The sequence below is a fragment of the Ursus arctos genome, unplaced genomic scaffold (genome assembly GCF_023065955.2).
Source record: "Ursus arctos isolate Adak ecotype North America unplaced genomic scaffold, UrsArc2.0 scaffold_29, whole genome shotgun sequence".
NCBI lineage: Eukaryota > Metazoa > Chordata > Mammalia > Carnivora > Ursidae > Ursus > Ursus arctos.
Window position 1 is genome coordinate 14,715,847 of NW_026622974.1, and position 26,668 is coordinate 14,742,514.

The following is a 26,668-nucleotide window of genomic DNA, read 5'->3' on the forward strand; positions in this document are numbered from 1 at the left end:
AAAACACAAAGCTATAAAGCCCCTAGGAAATGACATAGGAGAAAACCTAGATGACCTTGGATATGGTGATACCTTTTTAGGCACAACACCAAAGGCACAATCCATATTCATAAAACTTGGACTTCATTAAAATTAAAATTAAGATTAAAAACTGCTCAGAAAAAAAGAATCAAGAGAATTAGAAGACAAGTCATAGACTGGAAAAACTATTTCAAAAAACATATCTGCTAAAGGACTGTTATCTAAAATACAGAGAATTCCTACAGCTCAACAATAAGAAAACAAAAAACTCACTTAAAAATGGACATAAAACATTAGTAGATAGCTTACCAAAGAAGATATATGTATGTGACAGGCCTATGATGTTCCGCATCATGTCATTAGGGAAATTCAAGTTAAAACAACGAGATACCACTACATACGTATTAGAATGACCAAAATCTGGAAAACAGACAACAGCAAAACGTTAGTGAGAATGTGGAGCAACAGGAACTCTCATACATTCCTGGTGGAAAAATACAAAATGGTATAGCTACTTTGAAAAACAATTCAGCAGTTTCTTATAAAACCAAATATACCTTAACCATATGATCCAATAATTGTTCCTTGGTATTTACACAAGAGAATTGAAAACTTACTGTTAACACAAACACCTGCACATTGATATTTATAGCAGCTTTTTTCATATTCCTCAAATTTGGAAGCAACCAAGCTCTCCTTCAGAAGGTAAATGGATAAATACACTGTGGTCCATCTGGATAATGGAATATTATTCAGCAATAAAAAGAAATGAGCTCTCAAGTCATTAAAAGAAATGGAGGAAACTTAAAAGCATGTTAAAATAAAGAAGCCAATCTGAGAAGGTTAGGTAGTATATTATATCAAAATACGACGTTTTGGAAAAAGCAAAATATGGATACAATGAAAAGGTTAGTGGCTGGCCAGGCGAGGGGAACAGAGAGGGACAGAAGAGATGAATTATCAGAACAGAGAGAATTTTTATGAATGAAAATGTATGATAGTGTAGTTATGGATATATATCATTATATATTTGTACAAAACCATTTAATGTTCAAGACCAAGAGTGAATCCTTAGACAAATTATGGACTTGGGTAATTATGATGTGTCAATGTAGGTTCATCGTTGGTAAAGAATATAACATTCTGGTGAGTAATGTTGATAATTGGGGAGTCGATACATGTGTGAGAACAGAGAGTATATGGGGAATCTCTGTACATTCTCCTCAATTTTATTGTAAACCTAAACTTCTCTATAAATAATAAAGTCTTTAAAACAAAGAATGAATCTCCTGGGGCACCTGGGTGGCTCAGTTGGATAAACATCTGCCTGTTAATTTTGGCTCAGGTCATAATCTCAGGGTGGTGAGATGGAGCCCTGTATCAAACTCTGTGCCCAGCAGGGAGTCTGCTTGAGATTCTTTCCCTCTCTCTCCTTCTGCCCCTTCGCCTGCTTGCACTCTCTCTCTCTCTCTCTAAGATAGATAGATAGATAGATAAATAAAATCTTTAAAAAGAAAAGAATGAATCCCGATTTATTTATTTATTATTGAAGTATAGTTGACATACAATGTTATATTAAAGTGTACAACATAGTGATTCAACAATTCTATACATTACTCAGTGCTCACCCTGGTAAGTGTAATCTCCATCTGTCACCATACAACATTATTACAATATTACTGACAATATTCCTTATACTGTACTTTTCATCTCCATTAATTATTTATTTTATAATTGGAAGTTTGTACTGCTTAATCCATTTTATCTATTTCACCCATACCCCTACCCACCTGCCTTCTGGCAACCACAGTTTGTTTTCTGCATTTCAGTCTATTTGGGGTTTTTTGTTGGTTTTGTTATATTTTTTTAGATTCTACATATAAATGAAATCATATTGTATTTGTCTCTCTTTGTCTGACTTATTTCACCTAGTATAATAACCTCCATGTCCACCCATGTTGTCACAAATTGCAAGATCTCATTCTTTTTTATAGCTGAGTAATATTTCATTGTACGTGTGTGTGTGTGTGTGTGTGTGTGTGTGTATGTACATCACAGCTTCTTTATCCATTTATTACTGATAGGGCACTTAGGCTGTTGTAAATAAGGCTTCAATAAATGTAAGGGTGCTACATCCTTTCCACTTAGTGTTTTCATTTTCTTTGGGTAAGCACCCAATAGTGGAATTACTGGAATCATATGGTATTTCTATTTTTAATTTTTTGAGAAACCTCCATACCTCATTTCTTTCCTATCCAATTAGGGTAAAGAACTTGTAGGGGAGCAAAACTTGCCACCCCAAAATGTGTCTCTTTGGCACATGGATTATTTTAGGCTTATTATTTTTTAAGAAATAGAGGCTCAGGAAAAACCTTTGACCTTCCCCCTAACTGTGTAGAAGAATTTAGGTAGAGGACCTGCTCCAGGAAGGAAACTATCACCATAGATAACAACTGCATATAGTTGATCCTTGAGCAATGCAGAGTTTAGGGGTGCTGTCCCCCATCCCTTGCAGTGAAAAAGCAGCATTTTGACTCTCCAAAAACTTAACTATGACTACTGTTGATTTAAAGCTTTCCTGTTACCATGAACAGTCAATTAAAACATATTTTGTAAATTAAATGTATTATAGACTATATTTTTACAATAAAGAAAGCTACAGAAAAGAAAATGCTATCAGGAAAATCATAAGGAAGAGAGAATACATTTATAGTACTGCATTGTAAAAAATCCACATATAAGTTGACCCATGCTATTCAAACCCATGTTATTCAAGGATTAGCTATAATGTGAACTAGGTGTAGTAGAGAGGAACTTTTGGAAAGTCTTAAAATTCCTCTTTATGTCCCATTGTTTCTGTAGGGCCTGGCAGCAAACATTTGTTTACCAAATATTTACTCTTTTTCATCTTCCTATGAATTGCCCTTTGAAGTCCCAGACCCCTATCTCCATGTCTCTTATTTCAGGATGATACATACACCTCATTCACCCAACTGTCTTTGAAATCTCTGATGTTTATGTTAATTCCCCATACGTAGGTAATTAAATTTGATTTTCTTCTGTTCATCTGTCTCATGTCAATTCAATTCTTAGACCACCCAAAAGAACCTTGAGAGGTAGAGAAATATCTGTTTTCCCCAACAGGTCACACCCATAATTTTGGGTAATTGACAGACTTTTATGATTCAAATAAAATTTAGAAAGATGGGCCAACTACTTTCGAATAAGTAATTGGGTGAGAAACTTTCACTCTCACTGAGATATAAAGCCCAATTATCTTGATGCTTCACCCTGAGAGTTACTTTTAATTGTATCTGGCATTCATCAGATATATTTAAAGATCCTTCCACCTCACTGGGGTAAAATTTTTAAAAGGTGGAGCAGTTGACCAAGTGAAAGGTTTGAACTGGGCTAAGAGGATAACATGTATATGGAGACAAGCAAGGTCATTTATGTGAGAAGAAAGAAAATGTCATTACAAGGAGTCTTCTTGAAAGACCTGGAGAGGGACAGTCAAAGGAACTACTACTCAAAGTGTCATAGCAAAGGTACTAGTGGAATGAGCTGGATGGTTCCTAACAGTCTCTCCTGGTTTCTGCTCAGTGTAGACTCTATAGATCACAATAAAGGTTTTGAACTTGAGATAAAGGATGGCTCAACACAGTTTTCTGGACTGCATCTGAATGCTTGGTCACTTCAGAATTTCTGTTTGTTGCCTTTTGTTTTGTTTTGTTTTTTAACCGATGGACTACATGATTTGGCCATATATGTTAAGAAAATACTAAAAGAATAATATTTCTTATCAGGAGATACTGATTAGCTAGCTTGTTCAAGATCATATATCACATCATTAATGGTAAATTGAGTTGTATTGATAACACTTAGATATTAATACTGTTTGGAATAATAATTTTAAATTATTGATAATTTCTAATTAAGGATCTGCTATTTATTTCTCATTGAATGCATCATAGTAAATCCAGTTACATTTAAATTAAGCATTTATGGTTTCAGATAGAAAAGCAATGTAACATGATGTAATATGAATCAGAAGTCCTAGATTCTAGCCTTAATGCCAAGATTTTATTCTAATTAGTTGTGTGATCTTTGGCAAGGTATTACACATTTCTTGAGATTTTTGTTTCCTCATGCATAAAAGATAATATCTCTTTGCTCATTTTTCAGATATATTACCAATATGATGCAAGATCATTTATGCAAAAAATGAACTATAGAACATTCTACAAATGTTATTATTTTAACAAGCAATGTAAACTATACCTAAAAATAAAGCATATTTTTCACATGCATTTTAAAATAACTAGTTATTCCAAGAAAGCTTTTCTAATTTAATATAAAAAAATTAACTAGGAGTTAAACTGCCAAGGACGGCTTTATTTGTTTGGCCTACTAGTTTACTTAGGGAACGTAAATGCTTTATATGCTGATTAGATAACCATCTGAAATGAGGGTCTATTATCACTGACGTTGGAACTCAGGATTTTGTCATCTTTCTGGACACAAAAGATTAGAAATACTTTTGGAAAAATAAGTTTTATTTCCATGTATTCATGCAACTTTTACGCTATCCCAGAATTCTATTACTTGTTCTTAAGCAAGTCCCTAAGTTTTCCCACATGCACTTCATTCTCTAATATCTTCTTATTTCTGCTCGTCAAAAGCTGTAAATTTAATCACAATGTTATTTTTTATATTCAAAGACTAAAAACAACTTGGGTGTCACAGTTTCAATTATAATCCATGATGTTTTCTCCTATTCTTACTTGATAATAGAACCTCTAGTTTTTAGCTGGGTCTTGGTTATCTGACATGCAGGATACTTTTCTTAAATTTTCTCACAGTAGGTGTGGCCATGTAACTAAGTTCTATCCTTTGACTATAAGAGGGTATGTGCCACTTGTGGGAAATGTTCTTTGCCTTTGCTTAGTTTTACTACATCACCCCAAAACTTGAGAAAAAGGTGGTCCTGGGATTCGACATCATGTGGCACCATACCAGTCCAGAATTTCTTTTCTGCATGTAAGAAAGAAAATTCTGCCTTGGGGGCGCCTGGGTGGCACAGCGGTTAAGCGTCTGCCTTCGGCTCAGGGCGTGATCCCGGCGATCTGGGATCGAGACCCACATCAGGCTCTTCTGCTATGAGCCTGCTTCTTCCTCTCCCACTCCCCCTGCTTGTGTTCCCTCTCTCGCTGGCTGTCTCTATCTCTGTCAAATAAATAAATAAAATCTTTAAAAAAAAAAAAAAAAAAAAGAAAATTCTGCCTTGTTAAATCTACTTTTAGTCTTGGTTTTCTTTGATTTGCAACCAAACCTAAAACTAACAAGTGCAGCTTTCAACTTGGGAGGACTGGTTAAAAAAAAAAATCCTTCAGACATTAATATGATGTAACAGAATGTTAAGTTAATCAAAATATATTCAGTGATACAATCAGATTACACAATAGCATTTATAGTATGATATGAAAGTGTAGAAAGCAGCATATTAACTATTAACAAAATTATCCTGCATAAGAAACCAGTCCCCAAACTCAGTAGCTTACAGAAATAATGGATTATTTTCAGTTGCATGTCTATTGATTGTTTAGAATTGGCTAATCTAGGAAAGGTTCTGGTAGATTTGGCTCCAACTTGTTGGTTGGGTCCAGTGGGTCATTTTTATGAGTTCTTATTCTCTGGGTCCAGTAGCCTAGCTTTTTTTTTTTTTTTTCCTGATGGGAATGGGTGAAGTATAAGAGAGCAGGCACATTTCAAGCCACTGCTTGTGTCACATCTGCTAATATCCCACCAGCCAAAGAAAGTCACATGGCTAAGTCCACAATCAAGACACAGGGAAGTATGCACAACCTTTGGTGAGAGGAAATGCAAGTCACATAGCAAGGTCAAGGATAAATGGGATAAAAAATTATGACCAGTAATTCAATCCTCTACAATTATAGAATTAATTTTGACTGACAGGCTTATAGGCAATTTTATTTCCATATATTTGAAACTTATTTTTTTCCAAGTTAGATTGAATAAACAGTTGTGATGTAGAAGAAAGTCATAAATATAATTTTAAAACATTTTACCCATTCTTTAAGGCTCATCTCAATGCCACTTCCTCTTTGAGGTCTTCTTAGAGAACTGAGTAAGCTAGTACTTTCCTTCTCTGAACTATGAAGTATTTATTTTTATACATTTCATATGGAATTTCTCTCTTTTTTCTTTTAATTGGTATTATTTGTACTTCTTTCCCAGTAGACATCAGAGCAGAGATTATGTCTTGCTCAGAAATGCATGTACTTAGGCAAGTTTTGCACATAGAAAATGCTCAGGAAATATTTATCAAATATTGGTGAAACACAGACAAATAAAAAAATCGGACACCTTGTATAGGAAAATATTACAAAATCTTCATAAAACATATATTGACAGATGATACCCAAAATATTTGAAACCTCCACAAAAATGGTATTCATTAGGACAGCATCTCATTAGACATGGTATTTACCTGGTCTGGTTTGCACATTCCAAAGACTTGAACTTGACTCTTGTAGACAGATAAGGTACGTCCATTTTTGATGTCCAGTTATTTAACTTAGAACCTTATAAACATCACAAAAAGATTCAATGAGACAATTGAGCAGAATATAAGTAATCCTCAGAGACTACCCTAGGAACTCCCATAAATAACCTGTAGAGACTTAGCAGGTGGAATTGAGACCCTGCTTTCATAAAGGGGGAGGCTACCATATTTTGAAAGTAATATTTATGTGGCTTTATTCACTTCTACTTGTTGGTAAGGAGAAGCTTACATACATAAAGTAAATTCTACTGAATATAGAATGGGTTATTTTATCCATCTGTAGTGCTTCCTTATAGTAGGCCCACAGAAAAGTCTCACCTGAAGTGATAGTCATCTCTGGTTTAATTCCCTTTCCTAGATGTGTCATATATTTCTTGCTTCATGCCACTTGGTCTCTTCAAGGTATGTCTGTTCTTTTCTGGCCTGTACATCTATATTTTAAAATGGATTTATTCAAAGTATCAGCACTCATTAGCAGGTTTCTCCAGAAATCTTTCCATCTCTCCAAAGTGATCTGACATATACTGGATGTGGCTATGGATACTGCAGCTCTCTGTATCTCGGAGAAGAGAGCTCTTGAGTTGTATTCTACAAAGTAGGGGAAGGGGGTTGCAGTATTACAAAAAAAAGTTTAATCCTTTTGCCTGAGAAATTCACTTCATGATAGAAATGATATGTGAAAATAAGCATGGCATTATATAAGACCAGAAGCCACACACACTTTATAGGACTATTAGAGTATAGTGATATATGAAGAACTTAGCAGCAAGTTCATGTAATAAACCATCAAAAAAATAGCTTGGTTTTATTTTTCATTGCTATGGGCCCCTTAAGAAGAATGCTAGTTATTTTGGTTTACTTACTTTCTAAAGGGGGCAGCCAGTTTGATTTGTGTAAATTCTCCTTCACATGAAGATGTCAGGGGAAAAAGAGAATAAAGAGTCTTTTTGTGTTTCATGACTGGAAATTGAAATCCTGATGGTAGCTCTTGATGACCATTGGAGCAAGTATCCAGAGGGAGAAAGTTATGGCAGCTTTGTGTTTAGATGTGAGGTGTGTATGTAAGAATAGGCCTAAGAAGAAGGGACACCCATCCAGGGACAGGAAAGAGTGCCAGGACTAAAAGTTCTGTGAGGGATAGAGTGACCCGAGACAGCTTATTTTCAGTCTCTCTCTTAGGAATCAAGCTCTCAAAAAAACAAAAAAACAAAACAAACAACACCAACAACAAAAAAACAACACAGTTTTTGGGGTATCTGTGAGTACTGGGTGGGGTGGAGGGAGCTAAAGCAACAGCATGGGCTGAAAGCCCAAGCAAGGGGTCCCCATGGTAAAGTCAAGACTTGGGGGATAGGAGTCACAGGTGGAGCTGCCCAACTGAATGGGTTCCACTGGTTTCGGCAGGAAGCTGGGAAAGACCCCACATTAGATGCAACGTTAGCATAGAACAGAGACAACAGACTCACCCAGACACTCTGCATCCACTAGGAATGGAGGTTGCTACGGAAACCATGAAACTTTTCTGAACCAAATAAGCACTTGAAACTGCATGGCTGTACCAACTCAGGGATGAGAAGGAGCTCCTGAGGGGCGCCTGGGTGTCTCAGTCCTTAAGCATCTGCCTTTGGCTAAGGTCATGATCCCAGGGTCCTGAGATTGAGCCACACATCGGGCTCCCTGCTCGGCAGGAAGCCTGCTTCTCCCTCCCCCACTCCCCCTGCTTGTGTTCCCTCTCTCGCTGTCAGATAAATAAATAAAATCTTAAAAAAAAAAAAAGAGCTCCTGAAAAAATATTGATAGAGGTAGTGCCTACTGTATTCAACTTGAATTTGGGCAAACCAAAAACATGTGACACCACTTTCATTGTTACTGTTATTGTTATTGTTATTACTATTGTTTATGGTAAGAGCACTTAACATGAGATCTACCCTCTTAACAAATTTCCAAGTGTACTATACAGTATTATTAACTATAGATGCAATTTTGTACAGAAGATCTCTAGAACTTTTTTTTAAAGATTTTATTTATTTATTTGAGAGAGAGCACAAGAGTGAGAGTGGTCAGAGAGAGAAGCAGACTTCCTGCTGAGCAGGGAGCCTGATGCAGGACTTGATTCTGGGACTCCAGGATCATGACCTGGTCAGGAGGCTGTCGCTTAACCAACTGAGCCACCCAGGCCCCCACTTTTTTTTGCTCTTTTAGTGTTATTAGATAATAGTAAATTATAATCAAAAATGAAATAACATTTTTTTATCCATCAGATTGGCAAGAATAATAAAGACCTATAATATTTAACATTGATAATGATGAGAAGAAATTGGTATTATTATACACTTTTAGTGAAAGTGGTATTTTTTGAAACATAATTTTATGTTCTGGGTTGCTAAGGTAGAGCTGTCACAGTAATTCCAATTAGGGCCCCCCTCATTTTTCATAGCCTGCCTTGGACCTCTCCCATCAACATTTTTAAATCTTGGAAACAGGAATTACTCACCGAATGGTTCCTTGACAGAGACTCTGTGTTAGAGAGCAAGAGTATATCACTGGCTCATTTTCCTCCAGGCGCATAACTCTCACGTGTCTGTAAGAAATGTGGTAAGAGGGGCGCCTGGGTGGCACAGCGGTTAAGCATCTGCCTTCGGCTCAGGGTGTGATCCCGGCGTTATGGGATCGAGCCCCACATCAGGCTCCTCCGCTATGAGCCTGCTTCTTCCTCTCCCACTCCCCCTGCTTGTGTTCCCTCTCTCGCTGGCTGTCTCTTTCTCTGTCGAATAAATAAAAATAAAATCTTAAAAAAAAAAAATGTGGTAAGAGCTGTCAGGGGTATCAGCTCTATCTTATTTAAAGGAGTGCTCTTACAATGTCATTTTTAAATTTTCTTTAAATTTTTCCATTTACCTAAAATTATATTCATAGAAGTGAAACTGGATTGACACTGATTTTACTTTCTCTGAATTGAATAGATCACTTTTTCTATTAATTTGTCTTTATATATTTAGCAAGAGCTAAAGCACAGGAGAGTCCGCATTACCCATAAACCCACTGACCCAACCCAATTATGACTCTCTAAGAGTCAATTTCACTTTCCACATTCTTTGAATTTCCACTATTACCAATGCGTTCAATTACAGTATGGTTTATTAATATTAGATGAGGTATTAACAATCTGACAATAATATTGAGTGAAATAAATATGAAAAATCAGCATGTTCTTTTATGGTTTAGAAAATTTAATTTTATCTAAAAATATACTAGGCAAAGTGCTGTATAAACATCATAATATTCAAACCTTTCTTTATTAGTTACTGTTTGCATGGAATAGTTTTTTCCCATCCTCTCACATTCAGCCTGTTCGGGCCTTTTTGTCTAAGGTGAATCTCTTGAAGACAGCATAACAATGAATCATGAGAGGTTTTTTTGTTTTGTTTGTGTGGTTTTTTTTTTTTTTTTTGTAAGCCATTCTTCCAATTTGTACCTTTTTATTGAGGTGTTTAATCCATTTATTTTTAAAGTAAATATTGATAAAGATGGATTTACAATTGCAAAAAAACACTCTATTGCAAGTTTTATATTTGGGCTTTATTTACATATTTATTTTCAAACTTTGATGTTTGCCTAGTTAATGTCAGCATTTTCTGATGAGATGACTTCCTCTTTCCTTTTTAAATATTTTTGTCTATTTTTAACAAATATAAAAGATCTCTAAAGCATAATCATCCTATATAATGGAAACGCACCTGTTGAATAGCAATTTCCCATTTTCCCCTCTGCTCCACCCCTGGAACCCACTACTCTACTCTCTGCTTCTATATTTTGACTATTTTGTATATCTCATAAAAGTGGTATCATGCAGTATTTGTTCTTCTGTGACTGGTTTATTTCACTTAACATAATGTCCTCAGGGGTCAGTCATTTTGTCACATATGGCAGGATTGTCTTCCTTTTTAAAGCTAAATAATGCTCCATTGTATGTCTATACCACATTTTCTTTTTTTTTTCTTTTTTTTTTATTAATAATGATTTTTTATTATATTATGTTAGTCACCATACAGTACATCCCCGGTTTTCGATGTAAGGCTCGATGATTCATTAGTTGCGTATAACACCCAGTGCACCATGCAATATGTGCCCTCCTTACTACCCATCACCGGTCTATCCCATTCCCCCACCCCCCTCCCCTCTGTAGCCCTCAGTTTGTTTCTCATAGTCCATAGTCTCTCATGTTTCATTCCCCCTTCTGATTACCCCCCCTTTCTTTATCCCTTTCTTCCCCTACTGATCATTCTAGTTCTTATGTTCCATAGATGAGAGAAATCATATGATAGTTGTCTTTCTCTGCTTGACTTATTTCACTAAGCATTATCTCCTCCAGTGCCGTCCATGTTGTAGCAAATGTTGAGAACTCATTCTTTCTGATTGCTGAGTAATATTCCATTGTATATATGGACCACAACTTCTTAATCCAGTCATCTGTTGCAGGGCATCTCGGCTCCTTCCACGATTTAGCTATTGTGGACAATGCTGCTATGAACATTGGGGTGCATATGGCCCTTCTCTTCACTACGTCTGTATCTTTGGGGTAAACACCCAGTAGTGCAATGGCTGGATCATAGGGTAGCTCAATTTTTAACTTTTTAAGGGACCTCCACACGGTTTTCCAGAGTGGCTGTACCAACTTGCATTCCCACCAACAATGTAGGAGGGATCCCCTTTCTCCACATCCTCTCCAACAATTGTTGTTTCTTGCCTTGTCTATTTTTGCCATTCTAACTGGCGTAAGGTGGTATCTCAGTGTGGTTTTGATTTGAATTTCCTTGATGGCTAATGATTTTGAACATTTTTTCATGTGTCTGTTAGCCATTTGTATGTCTTCATTGGAAAAGTGTCTGTTCATATCTTCTGCCCATTTTTTGATTTGTTTGTTTCTCGTGTATTGAGTTTGAGAAGTTCTTTGTAGATCTTGGATACCAGTCCTTTATCTGTAGTGTCATTTGCAAATATATTCTCCCATTCCGTGGGCTGCCTCTTAGTTTTTCTGACTGTTTCCTTGGATGTGCAGAAACTTTTAATCTTGATGAAGTCCCATAAATTCATTTTATCTTTTGTTTCTCTTGCCTTTGGGGATGTGTCATGAAAAAGGTTGCTTTGGCTGATGTCGTAGAGGTTGCTGCCTGTGTTCTCCTCTAGAATTTTGATGGATTCCTGTCTCACATTGAGGTCTTTCATCCATTTGGAGTTTATTTTTGTGTATGGTGTGAGATAGTGGTCAAGTTTCATTCTTTTGCATGTAGCTGTCCAATTTTCCCAGCACCATTTATTGAAGAGACTGTCTTTTTCCCACCGGATGTTTTTTCCTGCTTTATCAAATATTAGTTGCCCAAAGAGCTGAGGGTCCATTTCTGGGCTCTCTATTCTGTTCCATTGGTCTATGTGTCTGTTTTTGTGCCAGTACCATGCTGTCTTTGTGATCACAGCTTTGTAGTACAGCTCGAAATCCGGCATTGTGATGCCCCCAGCTTTGTTTTTCCTTTTCAACAGTTCCTTGGAGATTCGGGGTCTTTTCTGGTTCCATACAAATTTAAGGACTATTTGTTCCAGTTCTTTGAAAAACGTTCTCGGTATTTTGATCGGGATAGCATTGAAAGTGTAGATTGCTCTGGGTAGCATGGACATTTTAACTATGTTAATTCTTCCGATCCATGAGCATGGAATATCTTTCCATCTTTTTATGTCTTCCTCAATGTCTTTTAAGAGTGATTTATAGTTTCTAGAATAAAGGTCCTTTACGTCTCTGGTTAAGTTAATTCCAAGGTAACATATGGTTTTTGGTGCTATTGTAAATGGGATGGATTCCCTGATTTCTCTTTCTTCGTTCTCGTTATTCGTGTACAGAAATGCAACTGATTTCTGAGCATTGATTTTGTATCCCGCCACGTTACTGAATTGCTCTATAACTTCTAATAGTTTGGGAGTGGCTTCTTTTGGGTTTTCCATATAGAGTATCATGTCGTCTGCGAAGAGAGACATTTTGACTTCTTCTTTGCCAATTTGAATACCTTTGATCCCTTTTTGTTGTCTGATTGCTGTTGCAAGGACTTCTAGTACTATGTTGAATAATAGTGGCGAGAGTGGGCATCCTTGTCGTGTTCCTGATCTTAAGGGAAAGGCTTCCAGCTTTTCCCCATTGAGAATAATATTTGCAGTAGGCTTTTCATAGATGGCTTTTATGAGATTGAGAAATGTACCTTCTATTCCTACACTCTGAAGGGTTTTAATCAGGAAAGGATGCTGTATTTTGTCAAATGCTTTTTCAGCATCGATTGAGAGGATCATATGGTTCTTGAGTCTTTTCTTGTTGATATGATGTATCACGCTGATTGATTTGCGAATATTGAACCACGCTTGCATCCCAGGTATGAATCCCACTTGATCGTGGTGGATAATCCTTTTAATGAACTGTTGGATTCTATTAGCAAGTATCTTGTTGAGGATTTTGGCGTCCATATTCATTAGGGAAATCGGTCTGTAATTCTCCTTTTTGAGGGGGTCTTTGCCTGGTTTGGGGATCAAGGTAATATTGGCCTCATAGAATGAGTTTGGTAGCTTTCCTTCTGTTTCTATTTTTTGAAATAGCTTTAGGAGAATAGGTATTATTTCTTCTTTGAATGTTTGGTAGAATTCCCCAGGAAAACCGTCCGGGCCTGGAGTTTTGTTATTTGGAAGGTTGTTTATCACTGACTCAATTTCTTCATAATTAATTGGCCTGTTTAAGAAATCAATTTCTTCCTTTTTCAATCTTGGTAGTTTATAGGTTTCCAGGAAGGATTCCATCTCTTCCAGATTGCTTAGTTTATTGGCATATAGCTGTTGATAAAAATTTCTAATAATCCTTCCAATTTCAATGGTGTTCGTCGTGACCTCTCCTTTTTCATTCATAATTTTAATAATCTGGGTCCTTTCTCTTTTCTTTTGGATAAGTCTTGCCAGTGGTCTGTCAATTTTATTGATTCTCTCAAAGAACCAGCTTCTAGTCCTGTTGATCTGCTCTACTGTACTTCTGGTTTCTGCTTGATTGATTTCAGCTTTAATTTTGGTCAACTGCTTCCTTGTGCGTGGATTAGGCCTGTCCCTCTGTTGCTGTTCCAGCTTCTTGAGGTGAGAATATAAAAACTGCATTTTAGATTTTTCTATTCTTTTGAGTGAGGCTTGGATGGCTATGTATTTCCCCCTTAGGACTGCCTTTGCAGTATCCCATAGGTTTTGGACTGTTGTATTTTCATTCTCATTGGTCTCCATAAATTGTTTAATTTGATTTTTGATTTCCTGGTTTATCGAGTCATTCCTGAGCAGGATGGTTCTTAGTCTCCAAGTGTTTGAGTTTCTTCCAAATTTTTCCTTGTGGTTGAGTTCCAATTTCAGAGCGTTGTGGTCTGAGAATATGCAGGGGATAATTTCAATCTTTTGGTATCGGCTGAGACCTGTTTTGTGTCCCAGAACATGGTCTATTCTTGAAAATGTTCCATGGGCATTAGAATAGAATGAGTATTCTTTGGTTCTGGGGTGTAGTGTTCTATATATATCTAAGAGGTCCAACTCGTCGAGTATGGCATTCAAAGCCTTTGATTCTTTGCTTAGTTTTTGCCAGGGTGTTCTGTCTATTTCTGAGAGTGGAGTGTTGAGGTCCCCTACTATTAATGTATTTTTATCTATATGTCTCTTTATTCTGGTTAAGAGTTGGCTTGTGTATCTTGCTGCTCCCCTGTTGGGGGCATATATATTTATAATTGTCATATCCACTTGTTGAATACTTCCTTTAAGAATAATATAGTGCCCTTCTGCATCTCTAACTATAGTCTGTAGTTTAAAATCCAATTTATCTGATATGAGAATTGCTACCCCAGCTTTCTTTTGAGGTCCATTTGCGTGAAAGATGGTACTCCATCCCCTTACTCTCAGTCTGAATGCATCTTTGGGTTCGAAATGAGTCTCTTGTAGACAGCAAATGGATGGGTCATTTCTTTTTATCCAATCTGCAACCCTGTGGCGTTTGAAACCAGAATTTAAACCATTAATGTTCAGGCTGAGTACTGAGAGATATGCTTTTAATTCTGCCATGTTGTCAGTAAAGTCTTTGTTTGTATTGGCTGTGACTTTCTGTTTTGTATCACTCTTGGGGCCTTTTTACTTTTATAGAACCCCCCGGAATACCTCCTGTAGGGCTGGTTTCGTGGTTACGAAATTAGCTAGTGACTGTCGATTCTGAAATGTCTTTATTTCTCCATCAATTCTGAATGACAGCCTTGCTTGATAAAGGATCCTTGGCTGCATGTTTTTCTCTGAAAGAGCTTTAAAAATGCTCCCCCAACCCTTTCTCTCATTCCAGGTCTGTGTAGACAGGTCTGACGTAATTCTGATGCCTTTGCCTTGGTACGTGAGAAATTTCTTTGCCCTGGCCGCTTTCAATACTGTATCCTTGGATCTCATATTTGCGAGTTGCACTATGACGTGACGTGGTGTAGGTCTGTCATGGTTGAGCTTGGGAGGGGTCCTCTCTGCCTCTTGGACACGAATTTTTGTTTCCCTTGCTAGATTAGGGAAGTTTTCAGCTACAATTTGTTCAAATATCTCTTCTAGACCTCTGTTTTTCTCCACCCCCTCGGGGATGCCGATGATTCTAACATTGGATCGTTTCATTGAGTCAGTAATCTCCCGTAGCCAACATTCGTGGGCGTGGATTTTTTTAAGACCATCTTCTATTTTTATTTTTTCCTCTATTAACCCATCCTCCAATTCACTAACCCTTTCCTCCGCTTCCGTGACCCTGGCCGTCAGAGCCTCTAGTTTTGCCTGCATTTGGCTCATAGAATTTTTAATTTCTGTCAAATTCGCTCTCATTTCCGCCCTTAGGGATTGTATATTCTCAGTAATATTTTCCTGAATACTTTTTTCAAGTCTACTCATTATCTTGACCATTGTTACTCTGAATTCCATTTCTGATAATTTGGTTACATCCATATCCGTTACTTCTGTGGCAGAGGCCACTGACTCACTGTCTTTTCTTTGCTGGGGGGGGCTTCTCCTTCTTGTCATTCTGATGAAGAGAGGTTGCGGGGTTTCCAGAGCCCAAAATTGACTGGGTCCCAGGCCGTGCCCCTTGTTTTATAGGGATCTTAGAGATGTGGGCTTCTTCTTTAAAGATATTATTTATTTACTTATCTGAGAGAGGGAGACAGACAGTCAGCAAGAACGAAACAGAAGCAGGGGAGTGAGAGAGGAAGAAGCAGGCTCCCAGCGGAGGAGCCCGATGAGGGACTCCTTTCTGGAACGCCGGGATCACGCCCTAAGCCGGAGACAGGCGCTCAATGACTGCGCCACCCAGGCGCCTGGGTTGTGGGCTTCTTGATTTTTCAGCCTGCCTTCTGTGTTCTGGGGGAGGGGCCTGCCGCGCAGATACTCAGGCAACCCTGTTTGGGTAGAGTCTCCGTGTCCCCTGCGAGGGAGGATGGGGATGGGCACTCTCTGAGCCGGTATTTCCAGGCTTTTGTTCTCTGGCGGCTTTCCCTGGCGGCCGGCTATGCCTCTTCTGAGAGTCAGAGCAGCAGAGGCTGCATTGTCGCAGAACAGAGGGATTGCGGCCCGTTCTCCACTGATGTTCTGGCCACTTTAACTCTGTTACTGTTGGTGCTGCTCAACCCTGAGGCGTCCCGGGATGTGCGCACCAACTCGGCGTCCCTGCCCTCACTTCCAGGGCCGGCGCGTCTCTGTCCTTTGTGTTTCTAATGCCGCCAGCCACCGGCCGCCCCGCGCTCCCGGGTCTCCAGGTCTCAGTCTATGCCCAGTGAGCACACCTCGATTCCGGAGTTTCGTGAGAAGCCTGGTGGCGCGCACATTTTCTTTATCCATTCATCTGTTGATGGAAATTTGTGTTGTTTCCACATTATTGCTATTATAAATAATGCTGCAATGAATATGGGAGTACAGATATATTTTCAAGATCCTTATAATAATTCTTCTGGATAAATGCCCAGAAATGAGATTACTGGACCATATTTTTAATTTTTTTGAGGAACCTCTATATTGTTTTCCATAGTGACTGCACCATTTTACATTTGCAAAAATAGTATACAAGGAAAATTTTGACTTGCATTTCCCTGATGATAAGTGATGCTTAGTATATTTTCATATATGTGCTGGTCATCTGTATATATTTTTTTGAGAAATGTCTATTTAAGTCCTTTGTGCGTGTGTGTGTGTGTGCACGTGCGTGAGCTATTGGGCTGAAGAAGTTTTCTTTGGATAGTAACACCTTATATGGTTAATATACCAGGTAATATACCATATATACCCTATTCATGGTTTGCAAATGTTTTCTCCCATTCCTTAAGTTGCCTTTTCACTTTGTTAATTGTTTCCTTTTCTGTGCAGAAGTTTTTAGTTTGATGTAATCCAATTGTTTATTTTTGTTTTTGTTTTCTGTGCTTTTGATCCAATAAGTCATTGCCAAGACCATTGTCATGAAGGTTTTCCCATCTGTTTCTCTAGAAATTTTATAGTTTCAGGTACTATGCTTAAGTCTTTAACCCATTTTGAGTTGATTTTTGTGTGCCAGTTAAGTTAAAGTTCCAATTAATTCTTTTGCTTGTGAATATTCAGTTTTCCTAACACCATTTTTTGAAGGGGCTGTTCTCTCACCAGTGTGTCTTCTTGTCACCTTTGTAAAAAATCAGTTGACTTTAAGCCTTTCCATATCATGTTAAATAAAGGCTTGGATCTCTGAAACATTTTCCATGAGTTTTAGGGCTTATGATATAATTGATTTTATTGATAATGCCTAGTGGTATAAAATAGAGTTTAAAATACTGGTAAGCAGAGAGAAGCGCAGCATCTAGGGCCCTAACAATCTACTACCACCAGTGGGTAATTTATGGCATTTTCTGATCTAGTTAATCCCTCTGCCCTTTTCCCCCTCAGATAATTGAGATAAGACTCACTAACGTTTTGGGGGCACCTGGGTGGCTCAGTTGTTAAGCGTCTGCCTTCGGCTCAGGGCGTGATCCCGGAGTCCTGGGATTGAGCCCCACATCGGGCTTCTCCGTTGGGAAGCCTGCTTCTTCCTCTCCCACTCCCCTGCTGTGTTCCCCCTCTCACTGGCTATCTTTCTCTCTGTCAAATAAATAAATGAAATCTTAAAAAAAAAAAAAAAGACTCACTAACATTTATAAAATGTGCTTTGGGATATTCAGATGAAAGATGTTATTAGATGTATAGACTATTTTACAGATATAATCTAATTAACCATCACTTCACTTCTTGGGTTAAGTGTTTCTAGTTATTTCTTTGTAAATTTGTAATCTGGAAATGGTGAGGTTAAATGATGTGCTGAAAGTAACAGTGTTAGAAATACAGTCTAGTGATTATAAAACTTACAGATATAAATCTGAATAGAATTAAAAAAAAATTCCTTGGCTGTTTTAGTTAGATTTTTCTGACTGGTTTGGGTTAAAAAGAATGCCACCCTAATTAAACAAGAGTATTGTAAGACATTTTTTCTTTTAAAGTTCTAATAGTTGATATTCACTGCTTTTATAGTTGTGCCAAATCTGTGAAAATTCTACAGACAGAATGAGATAGTAATCCAGGAATAGAGTTAAAGTGAAAAAGCTCATGGGGTGCCTGGATGGCTCAGTTGGAAGAGCGTGCAACTCTTGATCTCGGGGTCACGAGTTCAAGCCCCATGTTGGGTGTAGAGATTATTTAAATGAATAAATAAATAAATAAAATGAAAATGCTCTAGGTGCTAATTTGAGCAGTGAGTTTAATATCTAACTCTGATTCCTTCGGTGAAGTACATCATGAATTTTATAAATCCTGAGTTACATCCTTTTTATCTGTTGAACTTCTTAAACTATTCTGTGCCTGTTTTGATATGTCTCTCTTATATGATATATTAGTTTTCTATTGCTGCTGTAACAAATTACCACAAATTTGGTGGCTTAAAACAACATAGATTTATCGTATTACAGTTCTGGAGCTTAGGAGTCGAAAATGGGTTTCACTGGACTAAAAGCAAAGTTTCAATTAGCTAGAAAAGTTATTCCAATCAAAAACAGTATGGATAGTGCTATTCTGTATTTTTTTAAAATGTCTAGCCATTTTGCCTAAGCTTCATTTGTCTATCATCCATCTGTGTACTGAAAAACATTTGGAAGAATATTTAATAAATGTTAAAAGTGATAAAAAAATAAAAAAATAAAAGCAAAGTTTCAACAGGGCTGTGCTCCCTCTGGAGTCTCTAGGGAGAATCTGTTTTCTTGCCTTTTCCAGCTTCTAGAGGCTGCCCATATTTCTTGGCTTATTGTCCACTTACATCTTCAAATCCAGCAATGGCCGGTCTAATCTTTTCCATCTTGCTATCTTTCTGGTTATCCCTCTTTTGTTTTCCTCCCATACCTATAGTAACCCTTGTGATTACATAGTGACCCCCACCCAGATAATCTGGATAATCTCCCCATCTCAAGGTCAGTGAGTAACAAATTTAATTCTATCTGGTATCTTAATACTTCTTTGTCATGTAAGGTATTCTCAAATTTTGGGGACTAGAACATAGACATTTTTGAAGGGCCATTATTCTGCCCACCACAGATGCAAAGAAATAAAGACCCTCAAATGAATAGTAGGTATAGGAAACTGTTGCCATCACTAAACTTATTAATCTCAAAAGTTCTAACTTCTTTTTAGCATGCCTAGATATCATTTTAATCACTTAGAAAATATTTTTTTGAATATCAAAGATTTTACATCTTATATATTTTTTTATAATTAAGGAAGATGAAAATATTTCTGGCTGATAATTATCTGAAAACATGCAACAAATTAAATCATGTAAGTATATGTGACTGGTAACAATATCATGTAGTCAGCATACATACATAGAATCTACATGGTAATAAGAATAAAATTTCAATCCAGGAGGAAAGTGGGAATTTTATTTTATTTATTTTTTTAAAGATTTTATTTATTTATATGACAGAGAGACAGCCAGCGAGAGAGGGAACACAAGCAGGGGAGGTGGGAGAGGAAGAAGCAGGCTCCCAGCGGAGGAGCCCAATGTGGGGCCCGATCCCAGGACTCTGGGATCACGCCCTGAGCCGAAGGCAGACGCTTAACGACTGAGCCACCCAGGCACCCGAAAGTGGGAATTTTAAAACAGAAAACATAGCCTTATAATAATGGTGAATAGCTCCTTTCTTATAAGATTATATTTGAAAGTGATCACACACACTTTATATACCTTGAGGACTTTGTTCTTTTTTTTCTAGTCAATAAATATCTTCGCTAAAGCTGGAGAGAAACTTTCCTACAGGCAATTATAGAATTATTTTAAATTGTAATGATAACGTGTCATATGATCATCAAAAAATATTGATTGAAATAAATACATTTCCAAAGAAACTTGCCAAATTCCCCTTTTAAAAATGTGGGTTCAAGGCGCCTGGCTGGCTCAGTCCACAAAGCACGTGGTTCTTGATCTCAAGATCATGAGTTCAAGCTCCATTTTGGGTGTAGAGCTTATTTTAAAAAATAAAATAAAATAAAATAAAATAAAATAAAATAAAATAAAACATGTGAAGCTCTAAAACATTTGACATTAAAAAATATGTGGGTTCTTTCCAAACTTCCTCATTGTTTGTTGAGGACACCACTCTTCTTCTAGTCACTCAGCAGCAGCATCTGTTTCTTTTATCCAGATATCAAATTGTTATTCTTTTTTTTTAAATGATATTGTCACAGTTACCTTCTAAAAACCCTAATCAATCTATACCAAGATTACTATAAAACATGTCTAAAGGATTAGTCTACATTGATTTTTTCTTATTTGAAGGTTAAGGGGAAAAATCAACTTACATTTATTGAACATTTTACCATGACCTAGGCAGCATTCCAAATGCATTAAAATATAAAATTCATTTAGTTCTCAGCTTGGTCCTATGAGTTAACTATTGTTATAACCTCTTTTCACAGATGAGAAAACTAAGATATAGGGAAGGTAAATAATTTGCCCAAGGTTGGGCAAATATAAGTAGTAAAGCCCAAATTCAAAATGAGATAGTCTGGGCTGAGTGTTTCCATCAATCTGCTCACTCTGCTGTCTAGCAAGTTCTATGAGAGGCAAATAACTCTATTTGTGTCTTGGGGGGGTTGTGTGACCAATCATACTAATTCTAATATGTTCTTACTCTAACAGATTCCATGGGGAACTGGAGGGCATATTTAATAGAGACAAGGACCCATTGGGTGGAGAGGGCCTCCATTACCAAAGGAGGAAAGAGGAGGAACAAGTCTTAGCACCGTCAGACACAAACCAGCAGAGTCCTGTTTCCCTAGTCCTGCCTCATCATCCTTCTTTCAGCCCAGCTAAATAATGCTGCCAGGTGCTCCCATGGCACCTCTTACATCATCTTATTCTCCTACCCAGTAATCTAAACTGACTTTGTAATGCTTACAGGAGCAAGTCCAAACTACTCATCTGGCACTAAGGATTCTTATTATTCAGCTCCATTGTATTTATCTATTCTTCCACTTCTTCCAAACACAGATTTTGTAATTCCAAAACCTGAGTCATCCTTGACTCCTCTCTTTCTCCTGTACCTTACAGCCAATCTATCAACAAATCCCACTGTCTCTAACTTAAAAACATATCCCAAATCCAATCATTTTTCAGCACCTTCACTGCCACCACCCTAGACCATGTAACTATCATATCTTATTTGGACCACTGACATAGCTGCCTAACTGGTCCAGCTGCTTCTGCCCTTAGTTTCTACAGAGTCTTCTGAAGACTACAGTGGAAACATTGCTTGAATCTAAATTACTCCTCTGTTAAAATCCCTCTAGTAGCTCCCTGTGTTAACTGTATAAAAATCTGAAGGCCTCTGCAGAGTGCAAGGCCTTGCATAATCTGGCCCCAGCAGTCTCTCTGACTTGACCTCTCTCCACTCTTGTGCTTGATCACTTTGTGCTAGTCACATTAGTAATTAGTATTGTTAGTAGATGTGTATTTAGGAGCGATTTCTGAAAATATAGTATAACTCCCTGGAGTGTTAAGATAAAAAAAGATGGAAACCTTAGGTTTTTATATAAAAATATTGGTTGAAATTTCTGGGAGTAAAAACAATCATCATTATAGTTGAAGTTGTAATCTTTGAAGAAATATTGTTTTTTAATACACTTCTGTATTTGAAAAAAAATGGATTAAAGTTCATCCTTAAATTCTCACTAGATTTTGAAAAAGAATATTTTAGCTAGATATAACGTATTAAGAAAACTATAACACAAGAGATATTAATAAATTGACATTTTCTGAAGGGAGGGAAGCTTATGAAAAGAAAAATCTTACCCTGACATCTTCTTTTTTAAAGATTTTATGTATTTATTTGAGAGAGAGAGAGAGCACGAGTAGGGAGGGGATAAGGGAGGGACAGAAGCAGACTCCCCACCGAGCAGGGAGCCTGATGTGGGGCTCGATCCCAGGACCCCAAGATCATGACCTGAGCCAAAGGCAGATGCTTAACCGACTGAGCTACCCAGGTGCTCCAACCTTGATTTATCTTTTAATGATTATCTGCTTTGATTTTTTATAATACCTAAGTATTACAAAGTAATACAAAGTGAGCCTTACGAGTAGCCCCTTCTTTTCCCTTTCTCAAGTAAAATCACTATTAAAACTAATAAAAGCTGATTTTGCTTTATCTTTTATTAAAATACATTTTTTAGAAAAGTCTCCATAATGGGTTCTTTTTGAACATTTAAAAAATAAATTCCATTTTAATGATAAACAAACTAGTATAAAACTGAATAAATAAATGTCATTCAATAAACTTTTCTTATTTAAAATTAGCCTGCTTCTTGCAACTGAACAATGGATCCAGTATTGAAATCTATAAAATGAAAGTACATGGACATTGGGGAAGGTATGTGTTGTGGTGAGTGCTGTGTATTGTGTAAGACTGATGAATCACAGACCTGTACCCCTGAAACAAAAAATACATTATATGTTAATAATAAAAAAATAATAATAAATGGGGCTAAAAAGTTAAACTGCAAAAGTATTAAATGATAAAATGAAGTCATTCTTTTTTAATTATGGTAAAATATACATAGTATAAATTTTGTCATTTTAGGGGCACCTGGGTGGCACAGCGGTTAAGCGCCTGCCTTCGGCTCAGGGCGTGATCCCGGTGTTGTGGGATCGAGCCCCACGTCAGGCTCCTCTGCTATGAGCCTGCTTCTCCCTCTCCCACTCCCCCTGCTTGTGTTCCCTCTCTCGCTGGCTGTCTCTATCTCTATCAAATAAATAAATAAAATCTTTAAAAAAAAATTTATCACTTTAATCATTTTAAGTGTATAATTCAGTGGAATTAAGTGCATCACATTGTTGTGCAACCAATGCCACCATCCATTTTCAGAAGTTTTTTTTTTTAAGAGAGAAAATGAGAATGCCATGCAGGCTTCACACCCAGTGCATGAGCCCGACGTGGGGCTCAATCTCACAACTCTGAGATCATGACCTAAGCCGAAATCAAGAGTCAGATGCTCAACAGACTGAGCCACGCAGGTGCCCCCAGAACTTTTTTGTCATCCCAAACCTAAATTATACTCACTAAGCAGTAACCTCCCACCCCCACTTGGCAATCACTATTGTACTTTCCACCCCTATGAATTTGCCCATTCTAATTACTGCATACAAGTAGAATCCTATAATAGTTGTCCTTTTGTTCCTGGCCTATATCACTTGGTACAATGTTTTCAAGGTTTATCCATGTTGTATATCAAAATTTCATCCCTTTTTAATGCTGAATGATATTCCATTGTATGGATATACCACATTTGTTTATCTGTTCATCTTTTGATAGACATTTGAGTTTTCTCACTTTTTGGCTTTGTGAATAATGCTACTTAAATATCATTCAAATTTTTGCTTTTAATTTCTCTATGTATACACCTAGAAGTGGACTTGCTGGATTACATAGTAATTCTCTGCTTAATCTTTTGAGGAACTGACATACTTTTTTCTACAGCAGCTGCACCATTTTACATTCTCATGTACAAATTCACAGTGGTTCCAGTTACTCCATTATCATCTCCAACACTTATTGTTTTCTTTTATTTTTTAATAGCCATCCTAAGTGGTGTAGAGATAATTCTCTTTTTTATCCAGTTTTGTTGACAAATAATTGGCATATATCACTTATATAAGTTTAAGATATACAATGTCATGGTTTGATTTACATGTATTGTGAAATGATTACAATAGGTTCAGCTAACATCCATCTTTTAATATAGATACAGTAAAAAAGAAAAAAATTGAATAATTATTCTTGCTTTGAGAACTCAAAATTAATTCTCTTAACATTGCTATGAATCATACAGCAGTGTCACCTGTAGTCATCATGTAGACATTACATGTCTACTATTTATTTATCTTATAACTAGAAGTTTATACTTTTTGGCCACCTTCTTCCAACTCCCCCTGACCTCTATCTCTATCTCTAGTAACCACAAGTCTGATCTCTTTTTCTATCAATTTGTTTGTCTTTCTTTTTCTTTTTTTAGATTCCATATCTAAGTGAGCTTATACAGTATTTGTCTTTCTCTGCTCACTTATTTCATGCAACACTTCAATCAATGGCTTTAAGGTCTATCCATGTTGTCAAAATTGGTAGGATTTCCTCATTTTTTTAGTGCTTAAATAATATTCCATTGTGTGTGTGTGTGTGTGTGTGTGTGTGTGTGTGTACAACTTCTTTATCTGTTTACATACTGATGGACATTTAGGTAGTTTCCATGTCTTGGCAGTGAATAATGCTGCTACAGGCATGGGGGTACAAATATCTTTTTGAGTTAGTGCTTTCATTTCCTTTGGATATATTTCCAGAAGTGGAATTGCTGGATAATATGGTAGTTCTATTTTTAATTTTTTGAGGACCCTTCATACTCTTTTCCATAGTGGCTGTAGCAGTTTATAATCTCACCAGCAGTGCACAAGGGTTCCCTTTACTCCACATCCATGCCAGCATTTGTACTCTCTTGTCTTTTTGTTGATGGCTATTCTAACAGGTATGGGGTGATATCTCATTGTGGTTTCAGGATAAATCTTTTTTAATCTCAGAATGAAGATTTTCCCAAATATAATACAAAAAAAAAAAAAAAAACAGAAGCCATGAAATAACATATTGATGAATTTCATTAATTAAAAATAGAAATTTAAGTAATGACTGCATGGCTAAAATCACCATAAGAAAAATCATTATAAAGACAAACTAAAAAATAATTGCAACTTTTAGACGAAGAGTTAATTTTCCTAATTTACAAAAAAACCCAAAAACCAACTCCTTCAAACAAATTAGTAAGTAATCATCAACAAATTGAAATATGGACAAAAGTTAGGAATAAAAAGTTAACAGAATAGAAAATTCAAATAGATCTTAAATATATGAAAAGACAGTATGTGTCTAAGGTGACCTAGCTAGGGGTCTAATGATATTATCTAGATGCGCTAATGATATTATCTGCATTAGGCTAATATATATACTCAATGATAAATTAATAAATTAATAATTAATTAATTTTGTATGTTTTAATTAACAATCTAGAGTCTAGGAAAATAGAGCAACACAATCCACATAGGACTAGGGCACAAGAAAAAAAATAGTTCTTAACTTGGAACTCAGCTAAAAAAATTAATGTCTTCAGAAGCAAGGTAAGAGACAATCAACAAACCTAAGGTGTTAAAATATGAACCAGATTGTTGAATTCTATGAAATCAAATTAGTTTCAGTATAGTTGTAATTACAGAACAGAAAGAATATAGGGAAAATTTTCAACCAAACATCTATTTCTAGAAGAAATCTTGAACTTTTTAGATATTAGCAATAGAAAATTATTGGAGGAAGAACTACAAAAATCTCATTCCACACTCTCATCATCAGAGGTTGAAATACCTAATCACATCATTCGTATACATGAAAATCTCTAAAAGTCTTTGACCACCTTAAAATGTGGCTTTAGTGAGTGTTTGACTATTTAAGTGTAATTCTAAGAGGTCTCATTAACTTTGAGAATGATTTCTCCTTGAGCAAAACTTCTTGGTGAGGAAAATGTATTTAAATTTCATAAACATTTGATATGGGAGGTATGTGTTTAATTGTCATGTTCCACACCAGGAGATCAGAATGATCAAAAACATTCACATAGCAGCACTTCTGATCTCACCCACGAAGCCATTATTAAATGAGTAATTAATATTCTTCTAGGCGTATACAGAAAAGCAAAGTTAATGAACTCAAAAAATTATTTTCTACAATAGATATTAACTTTTCCCACCTCCCATTAATAAACTTAATTTACTCCCTCATTATATCCTGAATGCCTTCTGTGTGCCAAATGCTATTCATCACAAATGTGATGAAATCCCTGCCCTTGAAAAGACTACGTGCTAATAGAAAGAGATCACAAAAATCATAAAACAACAATAAAAGTCATATAAGCATAAGTTTATAGAGAAAAATAAAGAAGGGTGAAAGGACTAGAAAATGACTAGTGATGGTTCTCTTATGGAGAGTGGTTGGGAGAGACCTCACAAATGAGATCATCCCTAGGGAGCCATGTGACTATTTGAGGGAAGTGTATGCTAGCCAGAAGGAATGGTGAATGCAAAGGGACTGCAGGGAGACTAATATTGTGAATGTACGAGGCAAGCAAGGAGGACAGCATGTGCATAAAATAGTGAGCATGGGGGGAAGTCAATGGCAACGAAATCAGAGAGGTAACCAGAGGAAAATTTGTGTATGACCTTTCAGGCTATTGTGAGAACATTGGCTGTTACTCTATGTGGGAAGAGATGCCATTAGAGAATCTTATACTGAAGAATGATATGATCAGATATATTTTTAAATTTCACTCTGGCTGCTCTGTGACAGTAGCCATGATGGGGCAAGAGTGGGAGATGGGCTAAGAGGCTCTTTCAGTAATTAAGGTCATAGTCTCTTTCCAGTCATACAG

General features: G+C 36.7%; 1 long non-coding RNA gene across 2 annotated transcripts in view; it reads right to left on the bottom strand.

Moving 5' to 3' along the window:
- Positions 1-332: 332 nt before the first annotated feature.
- LOC130542009 (uncharacterized) overlaps positions 333-26,668 on the bottom strand; it is a 42,980-nt gene continuing 16,644 nt past the window's right edge. Inside the window, exons 1-3 of one of the 2 annotated variants that reach the window (XR_008956221.1) lie at positions 9,102-9,184; positions 6,533-6,626; positions 333-441 (exon numbers count right to left, since the gene is read on the bottom strand). This is a non-coding gene — a long non-coding RNA (uncharacterized LOC130542009). Of the gene's footprint in view, positions 442-6,532; positions 6,627-9,101; positions 9,185-26,668 lie in introns of those variants that run through there. The other variant, XR_008956222.1, reaches the window with a different exon arrangement.